Here is a 15,992-nt window from a genome sequence, read left to right as displayed (position 1 = left end):
CCGGCTCATAGAAGGAATACTCTTTCATGTCCTTTTCAAAAATAGAGAATTGTGCCAAATTTCAATTGCATTCCTCCTTCATTACAATCTTTCTAAGGATGTTCCCATCCTTAGTTAAATACATTGAATAATTCGTTTTTTCATTCTCATTGTGAATAAGAGCATAAACCAGAAAGTACAAGTATTATTGCAATTTCCATGAATGAATGGATATATTTTCATCAAATCAAACCTAATCTATTCTATTTATGATCGTGATCTGGTACTCTGTTAATATCATACCCTCTCACATACACTGTAAATATTCTATATCCTTTGGCCGAAGTTCCTAAAGGAGAAAAAATGATGATCATTTGAGAAAAAAGAACAGTATTCAGTATTCATTGTAGTGCATCAATGAAATAAGACAAAAAAGACGAAATCAGACGGATAGTAGATTGGTTAGAAGTAGTCAGGAGGTGATAATAATACTGTAGAAACTGGTAAGCTCCCCCGGGCTGAAGAACTTGCTACTTTTAGGATATTGACAAGAGATAAGATTCGTTTAGCTCTTCAAAGGTGCATTGCGAACATTGGTTCACTCAAAACGATATTGTCCTTTTAATGTGAATATTGCATACTTTAACTCTCTAGTTGCAGGACTTCTTAGGTCTATGTTTTGGGCTATGAATACAGCGACCACATAATACCAATACAATTTGTACCATGTGGTTTCTGTATGAATAGGCCTTTGTCCTATTCAATAGGAAATCTAATTATAAATCACAAGATATTTTGAGGTCCTTTGTAGATTCTGATGTTACAGAACAGTTAGCAATAAATAAGAGATTAAAAATAGTAAGCAAGAGTAGCATTAAAAAAAGCTATAGAAACACTGAATAAGAAACTGATGATATGAACTCAAAAAATCAATTATACGAACCTATGAACTGTGTAGTGGATGTCTATATTGACTAATATATGTTATGCGATAACAACTTACCAGGTATTTCGGAAATGAAAGGGTATGATTAATTCAAGTCTTTAGTCAGCATGTAAAGGTGTACCTGTTGATATCAATTTATTGTTATAAATTAAAGTCGTAGCTCAATAATTATGAAGAATTGTCTGCTATAATGAGTGAATCAGCATAGCAGGAAATATGGTGAGACCCACCTACTCATATAGGAAGATGGTCTTTAACTCCAAATTAAACAAACCCATTGTCCCAGTTGCACAAAAGCCTGTTGAATTTTAATCATGATTAAATGCCAAAAGAACCAATCAGGTCAGTCTTTTTTGAAAAGAAGGCGCTTCTTTTCATAGCATTCAATCATGGTTGAAGTTTGACAGGCTTCTGTGCAACCGACCCTATACAGAGCTGGATGGCTACCTGCTGGCTGTTGTTTCTCCATCTCTTTCTATTCAATACCATTTCCTATCTTCTTCCTTGTCTCTCAGTTCAATGGCTACTACTTCCTCGAAACAATGGCTTTTGTATAATTCATGAGAGAAGAATTGAAATAAATTCAGAATTATCTAACTTTTTACTGGATAATTTTATCAAAAAAGCTAAAGGAATAAGACATTCAGAAAATTAATCTGAGTTGAATGGAAGAGAATGGTTAGAAAATAAGGGAAATGCAAGTCAATTTATTTTTAAAATATCAAGCGCACTAAAAGGTTAAAACAAATCATTTTTTAGGCCTCAAAAACTTTCTAACCCTAAAAATGTCCAACCCAAAACTTTTATCACTCCAATTAAACATTGTATGGTGCAAGGGGGCACAGCCCAACCCCAAATTAAAAAAAAATCAACCAAAATAATATATATAAATATATATAATAACATTTTCAGGGGTGCCGCGGGCGAAGCCCCCTGCTGAGCGCAAAGTGCGAGTTATAAATACTAGGCACAGGAATAATCTTAGAACTGAATTTCTACAAATTGCAAGATCTCAAAAAATGTGGTTTTACACAGATACAAAATTATATGCCTGATTATATATAGTAATTGTTAGAGATCTTTCGGGTATAGTTTTCAAAAACACAGTAAAAAATGTTTTTAAGGAAGAATGTTTATGTAAAGTTGTTGATTTTTCAAATCAACTTCCTAGATTATATAAAAAGGTAAATTTGTTCATTACTCTAAGCATCATACTACTGTATATAACCTTTTTCTATTCTCTGAAGCTTATTAATTTTGTAACTTTTAAATTCTTTATAACTTTAAATTCGTGTAACTTTGAAAGTTCAGCATGTGAAATAAAGATACCGGCATCTTTCCATCCTCCAATTGAGTTTCGTCAACAAAGGTGGTCAAGTCATATACATTCCAGTACTTGGATGATGGTCCCTAAACATATTTTTAAGTAATGGGAATCCATTACTACTGCATTATGCCTCCTTCATTGACAAATCTAAATATTTATCTATCTTCTATCCATCTATAAGACGAGATGGTGTCTGTCTTTCTGTCTGTTTTTATGTGAGCTCATCACGCTTGAAATACTTGACTGATTAAGCTGTAATTCTTCACAAAGATGATCGTTCTGAAAATCCTTCAAGGGTAAGCCCTATCTACCTTCAAAGTTCATATGCTTTTTTATGAAGGAAGTTTCCATTATTTGGTTTTCAACAAATCAGAAGTTATAATCATTACAACATGTATTTTGTCTGGAATCGCAGTAGGATGTGTCCTCAACTGTCGCCTGCTGCAAGCGAGTCTCTAATTTTTGTACAGGCCCGACAGTCGAAACCAGCGACATTCGAGGCCAGCGACGGTAGAGGACTCCTGAAAAAGTGGCCTCAAATGTCGCCTGCGTTAGGCGACAGTTGAGGCCACTCTAATTTTTGTACAGCCCCGACAGTCGAGACCTGCGACGGCAGAGGACTCCTGAAAAAGTGGCCTCAAATGTCGCCTGCGTTAGACGACAGTTGAGGCCACTCTAATTTTTGTACAGCCCCGACAGTCGAGACCTGCGACGGCAGAGGACTCCTGAAAAACAGTCCTCTACGGTCGTAGGCCTCGAATGTCGTCGGTCTCGACTGTCGCGCCCCCAAACGAATTAAGAGAAATACGTACTGGGCTGAACTGTTGGGTGTAGGTAATATTATTTCTAGGTATTTTTTTCTAAATCAAAAAAAGTCGGTAGGTGTTATCTGCATACAGATTATGTTTATTTTGTTGAAAAACTGAAATATCATTAACTTAAGGAATGAAAAAAGATATCCCAAATGAAATGTATTGAGAAAATCTTATTTTGATTGGAACGTTGCTATGGATTTAGAATAAATAGTTCAGTTCTTGATCTGGCCTAAAGGCATCAAGTTAATTATGTATTTCCCTATTTTCTTGTATCTAAGTAAATAAACGATACTCAACAATGGGGACGAGGAGAAAGAAAACAAGGAAAGGAAAGTAATGAAGAACTTCAAAGAATCGACAAGGATTCGACGGAAGTTCGTTCTCTGAATTTGGGGAAACTTTCCGAATTCAATATTCACTCAGAAGATTCGAATATTTACGAAGAACTACTGGAACAATTTTTTGAAGTCAACGCCATTCCGGAGGTTCGTAAAGTTTCTGTTTTAATTACGTTTCTAGGTACTGAGGTGTATAAGTATAGGGATCTATACGTACCAGACTTATGAAAAAAAAAGAGCTACAAAGAGCTTTGCGAGACTATGAGAAGCCATTTTTCTCGTAGAGTTTCTTTTTACAGAGAACGAATCGATTTCTATGATCCAAAACAGTGACCAGAAGATGATTTGAAAGCTTGGTACGCTATAGGCCTAATAAAGGAACAATCTACAATGTGTGATTTTTGGTCTAGATTGGAGGATGTTCTATAGGATAAATTTGTTTGTGGTTTATTAGAGAGTAATAAAAAGGATCGATTATGTGAAGAGCAACCTAACATGAGAACATTGAAAGAATTATATGACTTTGTCAAGATGAATAAGCCTCAGTAATTGAATTGAATTGAAAATGCCTTTATTTACATAATAAAACAATAAAACCATACACTACAAGAGAATGTATATCAGAAATTTAACACAAGACAAAAGTTTTAATTCAAATTCAAATTTATTCACACTCATAAATACATATACAGAAACCAAATAGAGTCTAGCTTGACAAATACAACAATAATCCATCTAAAATTTAATAATAGATTGTAAGTAATAGTATATAATATAATAATATATAATATAATAATATATAATATAATAATATATAATATAATATTAATGTGAACAATAACTGCTCACAAAGTGCTTCATGAAGCACTTGTCCGTGAGCAGGAGTTGAGGTTTAATCGGATATAGGAGGAGAAAAAAGCCTACACACACACACACACACACACACACACAAACACACACACACATTCAATCACCATCATCAAGTAATTTTATTGATTGATTGTAGCATTTCCTCTCTTTAAATATACTTGTAGTAGTTCAAACTGCGAAAAAAATGGGAGGAAGAATCACCAGTATAATCTTTTTCAACATAATTCATGACAAGAGAGGGAAAAAATGAAAAATAAAAGATGAGACATAAAAGTGATAAATAAAACAATGTTTGCAGATCAAAGCTCAAAGCAAAGGTTAAACTTTAAAGGATACAGAAGTAACTACAGTAAAAATGCCATACTACACTGAAATTCATATTCAATAATGTATTAGATATTTATTTATTTATTTATTACATTTCCAACGGTATACACCAATTTCAAAAGAATACAATCTTAACAAGATCAACAAAAATAACAAGACAAATATAAATATAAATATGAGATACATAACATAGAGTCAAATAAGTAACTTAGCAAGGAGAAGTATAACAACTAATAACAGTAATATGAAATAAAATTTACAAATATACATAAGAAACTATCAGCACGAATTCAAAGACTAAAGCAATAGCAAACAAAATATTTGTAGCAATAACAAAGGAAACACAGTAATTCAATAGCAGCAAGTGCAACAATATAATAATAACTATAACAATAACACAATAATACTAACACTATAACCAAACACAGCCAACTAATACAAATGATAACAAAATAAGAAAAAAAAAACAAAAAACAATGAAACAAGCAAATGGAAAGAAATACAATGAAAGCAGCCAGAGAACAAGCCCTTAATACATTTTAGCTCTGCAAAATAGAAAAACTATAGACCCAGCTGTAAAACCGCTCTCTTGAAAGCCATAGCAGACACACCAAAGAATTCTATCCCAGCTGCAGCAGCCTCACAGCCCAATCGTAATATCCTAGACAGTCCACTGTTATAGGCATAGGCAGTAGTATGAAGGCGTCTGTGGAAAATGGTCCTGGAACGGGTCCCTCGTGGAGCACAAATATCAATGCCAGCCAGTAATTCAGGGCAGTCCAATATCCCATTCACCAACTTAAAAAGAAGCACCAGATCATTGAGTCTTCTCCTTTGAACCAAGGGTAAGAGTCTGAAATGATTCTCCAATTCCATCACAGGAACATCAAAGTAGGCAAATCCCATCCTACAGCCAAGCATTCTTACAAATCGCCTCTGCAACCCATGCAGCTGATCTATCTGATACTGATGATAAGGCGACCAGACAACTGATGCATACTCCAGGACAGGCAAAACCAGAGCCATAAACAGGACCAGGAGGCTATAAGGAGATCTGAAATCTCTTGAGGACCCGAAAATGAAACCAAGCAAAGACCCAGCTCTAGATGTCACACCACAAATATGTTCCAATGGACTAAGAGAAGGACTCATAACAACGCCCAAGTCCTTGAATTTCAACACTCTCTTCAATGGAGCACCCCTCAAAAAGTACTGGAAGTCAAGTACATTAGATCCACGCCTAAAAGACATCATGACACACTTGGCATCATTCAAGGCCATACCATTATTGAGGCACCATTCATCAATCCTGTCAAGTGAGCCCTGCAAAGCCACATGCCCCAGACCAGGTTTCACCACATCAAAGAGTTTCACATCATCAGCATACATCAAGAAATGACATGAGATGACACTGCCAATATCATTCATAAATAAGTTGAAGAGGAGAGGGCCCAGGTGTGAGTCCTGCGGAACACCAGACAATGCCCTAAAAGGAGATGACTCTTGACCCTCATATCTCACAATAAGGGATCTGTCTCTAAGGTAGCTATCCAGCCACATCAGCAGGGAACCATGAACACCATAACCCTTCAGCTTGGCAATCATCAGAGAGTGATCAACTCTATCAAATGCCTTTGATAGGTCCAGATAAAGGCAATCAACCTGACAAGCATCCACAAAGGCACCCATGACATATTCCTGAAACTCCAGCAGATTAGTTGTTGTAGATCTAGATCTCAAAAAACCATGTTGCTCCAGAGATATACACCTTCTTAGGTGGAAATAAAGATGATCCATGACAACACCCTCAAACACCATGGCAATCACAGACTGAATAGTTACAGGTCTGAAATTCTTCACCTCACAATGATCTCCTGACTTGTAGACAGGCACCAAAAAACCACTCTTGAGAACCTTGGGGAAAATGCCTATCCTTAGCAAATTGGAAAAAAGAACCGCCAAGTGTCCAGCCAAGACAGGGGCACAGAACTGGAGCACCAGTGAAGGAATACCATCGGGTCCCATGCTCCTACCAACATCCAAGACCTCTAACCTTTGCTGAATATCCATAGGTGCAATGCAGCAGGGTGGAACCGATTGGTTCCAGCCAAAATCAAAGACAGGAACAGGTATTGTGTCATGAGAAAAGGTAGAAGAGAAGAAATCAGCAAAGAGTTCACACTTCCTAACAGCTGTTGAAGCACTCCTGTCACCCAGCCTCATGATGGCAGGTTTGTTTGAGGCCCTCTTCAACCCATTAACATGTGACCAGAAAGACCTGACATTGGTCTGAACAGAATCCTCAACTCCCATTATATAGGCATCATAACATCTTCTAGTCAGGACCTTGCATTGTTCCCTCAAACTGCAGAAAGCCTCATAGAGGTGGACATCACCAACAGCCTTGTATTTCCTATGAGCAATCTTTTTGGCCACAATCAGTCTTTTCAAGTCCTTGGAAAACCATCTAGGGAAATTAGAGACATGAACCCTCTTTATTGGTGTGAACCTCATGATAATCGAATGCAAGTATCTATAGAATTCATTAAAACTCTCCTCCACCACCGAGCCCTCACTGGAACTGAAAACTGGATAATCCATCCCCTGTAGAACCTTAAAAATGGAAAACAAGTCACTTCTCCGAAAATCAGGAATGTATTTAACATATTTAGGCTGAAACCCATCATTCAAGCAATAGCCAATATGCAGTGCAGGATGATGCCTATCCGTAGGAACAAGTGGATCTTGGGACTCACAAACAGTCAGATTCGGAATGGATGAGAAGACTAAATCCAGAAGTATCCCTCTTGAATTGAGCACTTCGTTCACCTGCTGCAGGTCATGTACAAGGGCCAAATCAGCTATACATCTGGAAGTGGCAGCACTGATCAAGTTCAAACTGGTCCAGTCCACATTTGGCAGATTGAAATCACCAACCAGTAATATGTAATCAGGACTACCAGCCTGTACAATAGCACATTCAATAGAATCACATAAATCATAATAGACATCAGCTGGTTGGTTAGGAGGAATATATGCACAAATAATCAAGAACTTACAAGCTAAATTAGAACATAGGATAAACAGGCACTCACTTTTACAAGACGTAACAGATAAAGGATAACTAGAAATACCATTATCCACAGCCACTAGGACTCCACCACCACTCAATTTATCACTAGTGCGCTCTGATCTATCACATCTATATACACTATAGGAATCAATACCAATAATTTCACTATCACTAATATCAGAGGTGAGATTGGTCTCAACCAAGGCAATTAAGTCATAACTATCAGCAATAGAGACGTTGAGGGATAATTCCGTTAGTTTTGATCTCAGCCTCAGCCCATTAACATTCTGGAAATAAATACTATAGTTCTTAGGTGTACCGTTGGAATTTATTCGTTTTTTGGCTTATTAATTACAATCTTGGGGACACCATTAATGTACTTAATAGTCAAATCCTCCTCACCTTTAGACTTACGATCTTCCAATTCCACATTCAGAGCCTTTAAATGTTTTGCTTCTAGTGGGGTCCTATCTCTAGACAATCTAACTTTAGAGAACTGTGGATCACATAATTTAGAATCAAATTTAGATATAACAGTTAAAGCATCTTGGGGACTATTCATAACAACCTTAAGTGGCCTAGTATTTCCCTGTATCTTCTTACCCACACGAAAAGTTTTGACACCCACTGGGGAAAAAGATGGAAGAGGAGTGGGAAAGATTTTTGATATTAGTTCCAAGTCATGTTGCCTTCTCACCGCATTATCAACACTTGAGGATTCTTCCATATTGAAAATCATCACGTTTGAAGAGCGTCGAGTACGGTCGTGAATTTCCGCCAACGTCAACTCCAGGTTACTCGAATCCAGCCCAGTATTATCAGAGGACTTATTTTTTATCTCAGCCAGCTGCAGCTCCAAAGCCTCAATACGCTTTTCCGACTCACAGAGACGGGGCTCAATACTTGTCAATAAATTGTTCACTGAAGCCAGATCATTTTTAATAACAGCAATATCACCTGGAACCTCTGTCAAATCATTTAGTTTTGAAGTATTGTCTCCATTTTTAAGTTCAATGATTGAAAATTAGATAGAAATGGTGTCTGTTGTCTGTAGTATTACAAATGTCTATTCATTTAATAATGTATTTAGTAACAGAACACCTTATTGTTTTAGAAATAAAGGAAAGACGAAAATGTTCAAGTTAGAAAACAATAAGGATGAAAGTCTGTTATAGCATAGCCAATAATTATCGTAGTAGTATCATTATAGTGTCAGCTGTGAGAAAAACAAAAATCAGCGAGAGGCTGCAGATATAGTTACGGTATATATTTGAGACAAGAAGTCTCAAGTTCATAGGTCAAGGAAAACTGACTTGTAATCGTCCACTCACAAGCAACAGGTGACAGTTTTTGTCTACAGAAAACTAACGATAGACAACGTCACAAAGATGCATTGAAACAGTATCACCATTGACTGTTCGGTAGGAGTCCTCCTACCGAAAAAATAGCACACCAGCACACCCACAAAATAACTGTCAAGGTCTCACCCTCTTGACAAGAGGTAAATTCACAACTGTCAAGTTGAAAACAAGCCGGTCAAAGTTCGTTGATGCTATTTCAACAAGAGCACATTAGCACCATGTGTTTCTCAGCTTACTACTTTGAATAAGTCTTCTACTTCTAATGGTGAATGAAGCCATAGCCAACTCTTCGTTTGTTTTAGGAATTTCTTGAGATTCTGTAGCTTTCTAATCTCATCTGGGAGAATATTAAAGAATTTAGGTCCAAGGAATAAAAAGCATCTCTGGAAGGTAGTGCTGTTTGGTTTGGGGAGTCTGATTAGCATCCTTGTAGTTTGCCTAGTTATCTGCTGATTCTGTTCAAGATTCCCCATTTGATTCCTATCCCCACTCATTTTATAAAACAAAGATAAAACTTTCAGTACATACATGTATCTGAAAGGTAGAATTCCAAAAAACCTGAATATTGGGAAAGTATGCGTTCGTCTATTTGCTCCAAACATTATTCTAACAATTGATTTTTATAGGACTATAAGATTTTTAAAATGAGACATGAAGGTAGATGCATAACATGAGATTCCGTATTCCAGCCTACTATTAAAAAAAGAGAAATACATTACACGAAGAATATTTACAGGGAAGAATTGACGCAGTTGATAGAAAGTCCTAACCAAGTATAAGAGGTACCCTTTTACTTTATTCACATGCAAATCCCAATTTAGACCTTGATCCAATATTAGCCCAAGATATTTAATAGAGTCAGATTGTTGAATTACCTCACAGTCACAACTCACAGATCTGCAACCAACCTGATGATACCTGACAGGATCAGTGAAACTAAATGGTGATGATAATGAAAAGTTTATATAGGAAGTCTTGCTCGCATTTAGTGCTAGTTTGTTACAGTTGAACCAGCATCGCAAATCAAACAAATCCAGCTGCAACATTTCATGCAGTTCTTCTCCATTTTTAGCAGAATACGCTAGGGCTGTGTCATCGGCAAAATATGTAATTGGGCCAAAAAATGTGTGGGAAAACAAATCATTTATGTAGACTAAAAACAATATAGGGCCCAAAACGGATCCTTGTGGAACGCCATATTTAACTGTTGTCAGCTCACTATCACAACCCGAAATAGACACATACTGCTTTCTATCCATCAAGTATGATTTTAACCACGTGTTGGTAACACCACGGACACCAGCAGCATGAAGCTTATTCAACAAGGTGCTGTGATCAACTGTGCCGAAAGGTTGTCTGCCAGGAGTCAGTATCATGCTATCATTTCATAATTATACTGTATACATTTCATTTCCATCTACTAAAAATTTCAAAATAATGTAAAAGTTTACACACATGCAATTAAATGATTAAACAGAATAAAAATAATCTATTAACCTTTTCAGAAAAATCATAACTTACTTGAAACCGAAAAATAAATATAATACTACTTGCTCCATGACTACATATTTTAATAATTCCCTTATTAACTCATTTCTAACAGAAGCTGCCCTTTCCACATACCGCGCTAGCATACTCCAATCTTTTCCATTTAGCCATTCTATCATTGAGGGTTAAGTGTAAGAGAGGGCCGGCTGCGCCCTAACTTCGCCCTCCCAGGTTTTTTTTTAATAAAGGCAGCAAATCAATCAATCTCCGAATCTGTTAGTATGTTTTTGCCCAGATACATTTCCCATACCCCCACTAGAACTGGACAAACCCCTAGGAAATGCTTTATGTCCTCTCTCTGTCTCAAATTACACATAGAGCATTGCCATTGTGCCTCTTCCCTCCCACTACCAAAGTTCAAATTTAGCAGCGCGCCACGTGCCTTGAGTATGCAGCCAATCGTCTTTTTATCAAAGTTCAGTTTCAGATAGTTTCTTCCTTCTTCCTTGTCCAGTAGGATATATAGGCTATGAAATTGCACAGAAGTTGCTCTTTGTAAGCTAGACATAACATTTTCCTCTTTCATTCTCTCACACAACAATTCGAGCTCTCGTTTCCATTCATTCCTGTCCATTGCTCGTCCCGCCAAACTACATCCATATTTCTCATCCCAACGTATCCATTCCTTAAACCAAGATGTCCTATTCTCTATTATTTTCTCCGCTAGCTTTCTAGGCAGTCTATTCTGTACCATATTCAATGCCTTGAACGTATATTCAACATGCATTCTTAAAACATTTAGAGATGCTGGTTCCAAGACAAGACAAGACAAGACAAGACAAGGTCGTCGGCATATAGTAGGGCCTTCACATTAAGTTCGTCCATCCAAACTCCCTCAACCATGTTTTCACATGAATCATTCACAAACAGAGAAAATAGAATTGGTTATAAGATACATCCTTGCTTTAAGCCGCTTAATGTCTTAAAATAGCTGGTCATCTTCGTACCACACCATATACTAGCTTTGGTAGACTTGTACAGTTGGTGGATGATTTTGATGAACTGATTGGATAGCCCTAAATCGTACAGTTTATGGATGAGTGCATTTCTTCAACTTTATCGAATGTGGCTCTCAAATCTACAAAGAAACAGTCAACTTTACCACCTTTCCTTTGCAGTTTCAAGCTAGTGATACACGAGAGATTAAATACATTATCCACTGTGGAGTACCCTCTCTGAAACCAGCCTCGTATTTACACAGAACATCATCCATATGCACCCACTTTTCGAGTCTTGCCAGTAAAATTGTTGCAAACCATTTCGAAAAAGCATTAACAAATGATATACCTCTATAATTTTGTACATTTGACGTGTCACCTTTTTTATGGATCGGGAATATTACTGCCTCTGTAAAGTTGGATGGTACATCTGCATTCCCCAAAACGTGATCAAATAAACAGCGCACTTTGTATATTAATTCAACTGGCATATTTTTGAAAAACTCAATTGGAAGACCACCTGTACCCGGCGCCTTGTTATCTTTTAATCTTCTAAGTGCACTCTCAATCTCTGATATTTCTATTAAACCATCCAACATATCATCTCTTCTAAACGGAATTGCATAATCCTAAAAGAAGAACCTGACAGTTGAAGCTCTTCAACCTCCATTTTTCACACGACAATTAATAAAATAGAAAGAAAACGACTCATCAAAACTGATTCACTGGAATGAGACAGCAAAACTAACTTCTCAATCCACTGGGTATTAATTATTTTAATAATTTTGAAATATCATTCTAAAATGTCATATTCTAATGAAATAGGAAACATTAAAATATCTTAACTACAGTATTAAACCTATACCAATGTTGAATTTACAAGTACAATTTCTTTCCAATATAGTGAATATAACTAGAAGGTATTGATATCTGTACAATATCAAGCACTGATTGATACTCAATAACTGTGTATAATTAACGAATAAGCATGCAATTTATATTGTATGCTTCCTCCGCAGGACAATCCATTTTAACTCATTTGAATCTGATTCTGTGATCGAACAAGTCAAAAAATCACAGCTAAAGTTCTCCATCAGGCCCAGTTTCAGTTTCTCCTAGGTTTTCAGGTTCGGAACAGAGCAATCACAAACGCCTGAGAGTCGATAATTGTTCACTAACAACAGTATTAACAGCAACCGTAACCAACAACAGTAACAACTCTTTGTTACTATGGTCATCATCAACACCGATGTTCTATTTTTGGTAAAACATTGATTGAGTGTTAAACATTTACACAACTGATCACAATAGGCCTACACTAGACAACTGACAAATGGAAGATGTTAGCCGGAGTGTGATGCAATCAACAATGTTTTTCTCATTAGACGATGAACATAGAAAATGATTTTATTGCTTAAAGTAGTTAAAAGAGGAATCATAACAATGATAATTTTTAGCGCCCACAAGCTGGCTAGATAAAAGTTATAATTAATTACATTAAAAGAAAGACAAAATGTAAGACTTCACCTGAGAAAATTTTCAGATTACATACAAACATAGACAGACTTCATCTAGGAAAAGCCACACCACTGCGAATTCCATGACGGTGACAATTCCAACTATTCAACCACAGCTTAAAAATCATCTGTGTGAGCCATCATGTGATTTGCAATGGTGTACACAAGGCTTCTTCATGATTTCCACAGTATTCCATTATCATGATGCAAAATAGTCGTAGTCATTGTCATAGTCACGTTTTAATCAATGCACCTGTACCTAGAATACATGTCAAAATTTAAAATTCTCAGTTTCCGTTGTTTTTTAGTGAAAATGGACTAAATTTTAGAAAAGTGAAACCATAACCCTATTTTGGACTTTTAAAATGTTATCTAAATTTGGGAGAGAAATAGTACAAGGAGTATCCTTAGTTTTTCTCTCCCAATCAGTGCTACATTGTAAAAATTATAAATAAATAAATGTATTCTAGGTACCTTGGTTTAAATTGAATTCCAAAAAACTATAAAATTGAACAAAAAATAAAATAATAATAAAATAGTGTAAATTTTCAGCTATTTCGATTTATTTAGGAATGAATGTTTAATTTTGTCAAGGGAAAACGTTTTCAATTATTATAGAAACGAGAAAATAAAAACTGTAACTACTGTCATAATAACTGCGACTACGCTCCGTTTTGGAAAGCCAATTTTCTGACTCCAGCTGTTAAAAGTCTAAAAGCCATAATCTATTGACATTGCAGATTTATTTGGGGTGAAAAGATTCTTGAAATGTTCAATCCAGTCCTCTGCATTTATTATTCTATTTATTACTCGTTTGTTGCTTTTAAACATTTTTACTGTATCCCAAAATGTTTTGGAGTCTCTAATGTTCACTAATTTATTGCACATATCCTGAAAATAGCTCTTTTTCTTATTTTGGCACAAATTCTTATATCCATTCTTGGCCTGTAGATACACATCTTTAACACAACTAGCATTGGTTCTCCTGAATAGTTTAAGATTCTTAGAACTACGTACTCGTGCTCTTTCACACTCCCAGTCATATCACACTTGTTTCAATTCGCGCTTCATTCCACTTCTATGATGCATTCCATTTGAAACTCTCTTTATCACTTTCAAAACTTGCACGGTCCCAGCTTCAGAGTTATTAACATCGATTACTAAATCCTGTAATTTCCTTCTCACATGTCTTTTATAAATTTCTTTTTCACCCTCTATCCACCTGTATCTAGGTAGAAGAGGCAGATAAGCTTCATCCTCTTGCAACTCAGAACTGGTAATTTGTAGTTCGATGGGAAAATGATCTGAAAATATAACTGAATCTACTTTGAAGTCATCTATTAGATTCAACATTTTTCCAGATACACAACAAAGTTCGATCACAGATGCTCCCATGCTGTTAACAAATGTTAATTCCCCTTTGACATCACTCTCTGTTCTACCATTTACTATTAGGTACCAGATCATGTCTTTTGCATAGATCCAAAACTGTTCTACCCCTTCTATTCACTATAACACCCTTTGATTCCCTGCTGTTGTTAACTCTCACCTCATGTCCTGTTAATTCATTATGAATTATTTGACAATTTCCTACCCTACAGTTAAAATCGCCTAGTAGAATAAAATTCTTATCTAGCCCACATTCCTCCAGCAAATCCCATAATTTCAACAAGTCCCCATCCCATCTATTCTGTGAGTAACTATTCAAATATACTGCAACTACATATGCATATACCTCATCAAAGTTGGCTGATAGTACGTTTGTATCGCCCACAACCTCAAACCTCGCCTTTTTCTGTAATTTTTTCTTACTGTACCCCAGCAACGTTCCCCCGCTAGCTCTACCTCCATTACTCGCTCTCAAGGCTGGCATAAAACGCATATCGTATTCGGAGAATACATTCACAATTAATTCACTATCGGATTCTTCTAAAAAAGTTTCACACAAACTAAAAATATCATAGCTCTTAATAAATCTTATAAAATCGTAATCATGCACCTTACCTTTCAAACCTGCTACATTGTAGCCTAACAACAATAAGCCTCAGACCTTACAAGTGGGAGTAGATCAAGTTTCAACATCAAGGTTCAAGAAAAAAAATACACAAGGAGAATGAACTAGTTCGGAATGACCGTAGAAATTACTGTGAGGTATATGGGAACAATTCATACAATTTGGTTACTTGTAAATACAAGGAATATGTAGAATATGTAAGAAAGTAGGTCATTTGCAAAAGGCTTGTCCAAGCAGGAATGTGAGAAGGGTTGAGGTTTCCAAAGGAGAGAGCATTGACAAAATTGAGAGAAGCAACGCGGTCAAGGTTTTGAATATGGATAACGTGAATACGATCAGACCATACATGCATACAGTTGTAATAGATGGAATTTCGTTGGAAGTGGTGTTTCAATAATTCCGTGTTCAATCTATGAAACAGTTCTCAAAAAAATTAAACCACTAAAGCACTTAAATGTGAAACAAAAATCCGTTTCCAATCAAATAATAGAGCCAAAAGGATCCTTATCAGTGGATGTGGAATGGCTGAACAAAACATCAAATTGTAATTTATTGGTAGTGGCTGAAGCAAGCCAAAGTTTGATAGACCGTGATTGGCTTCAGAAATTTGACTGGTTAAGATCAGGAGAAGTACAAAATATTGAATCATCAGAAGGATATTTACAGAAATTGATTTCAAACCATCCACGCTTATTCTCCAAAGAGTTGGGTTGTTATAAGTTTGGAAAAATGGCGCTCAAGGTAAAACCTGGAACTACACCACGTTTTGTGAAACCAAGACCTATTACTTTTGCTTTCAGAAATGAAGTGGATGAGGAACTGGATAGGTTGCAAAAGACGGGAATAATTGAGAAAATTGACTCTTCAATCTGGGGTATCCCCTTTGTCCCAGTTTTGAAGGAAAATGGGAAATTTAGGTTATGTGCAAACTACAAAATA

At 36.2% G+C, this 15,992-nt stretch overlaps 1 protein-coding gene across 4 annotated transcripts in view; it reads left to right on the top strand.

Moving 5' to 3' along the window:
- Nucleotides 1-15,992, top strand: part of LOC111052507 (carbohydrate sulfotransferase 11) — a 98,778-nt gene that overhangs the window by 30,139 nt on the left and 52,647 nt on the right. The gene's annotated exons all lie outside the window — the stretch shown is intronic.

This window comes from Nilaparvata lugens, chromosome X (assembly GCF_014356525.2).
Source record: "Nilaparvata lugens isolate BPH chromosome X, ASM1435652v1, whole genome shotgun sequence".
NCBI lineage: Eukaryota > Metazoa > Arthropoda > Insecta > Hemiptera > Delphacidae > Nilaparvata > Nilaparvata lugens.
The sequence above is the reverse complement of the archived record's forward strand: the minus strand, read 5'-3'. Positions and strand labels throughout refer to the sequence as shown.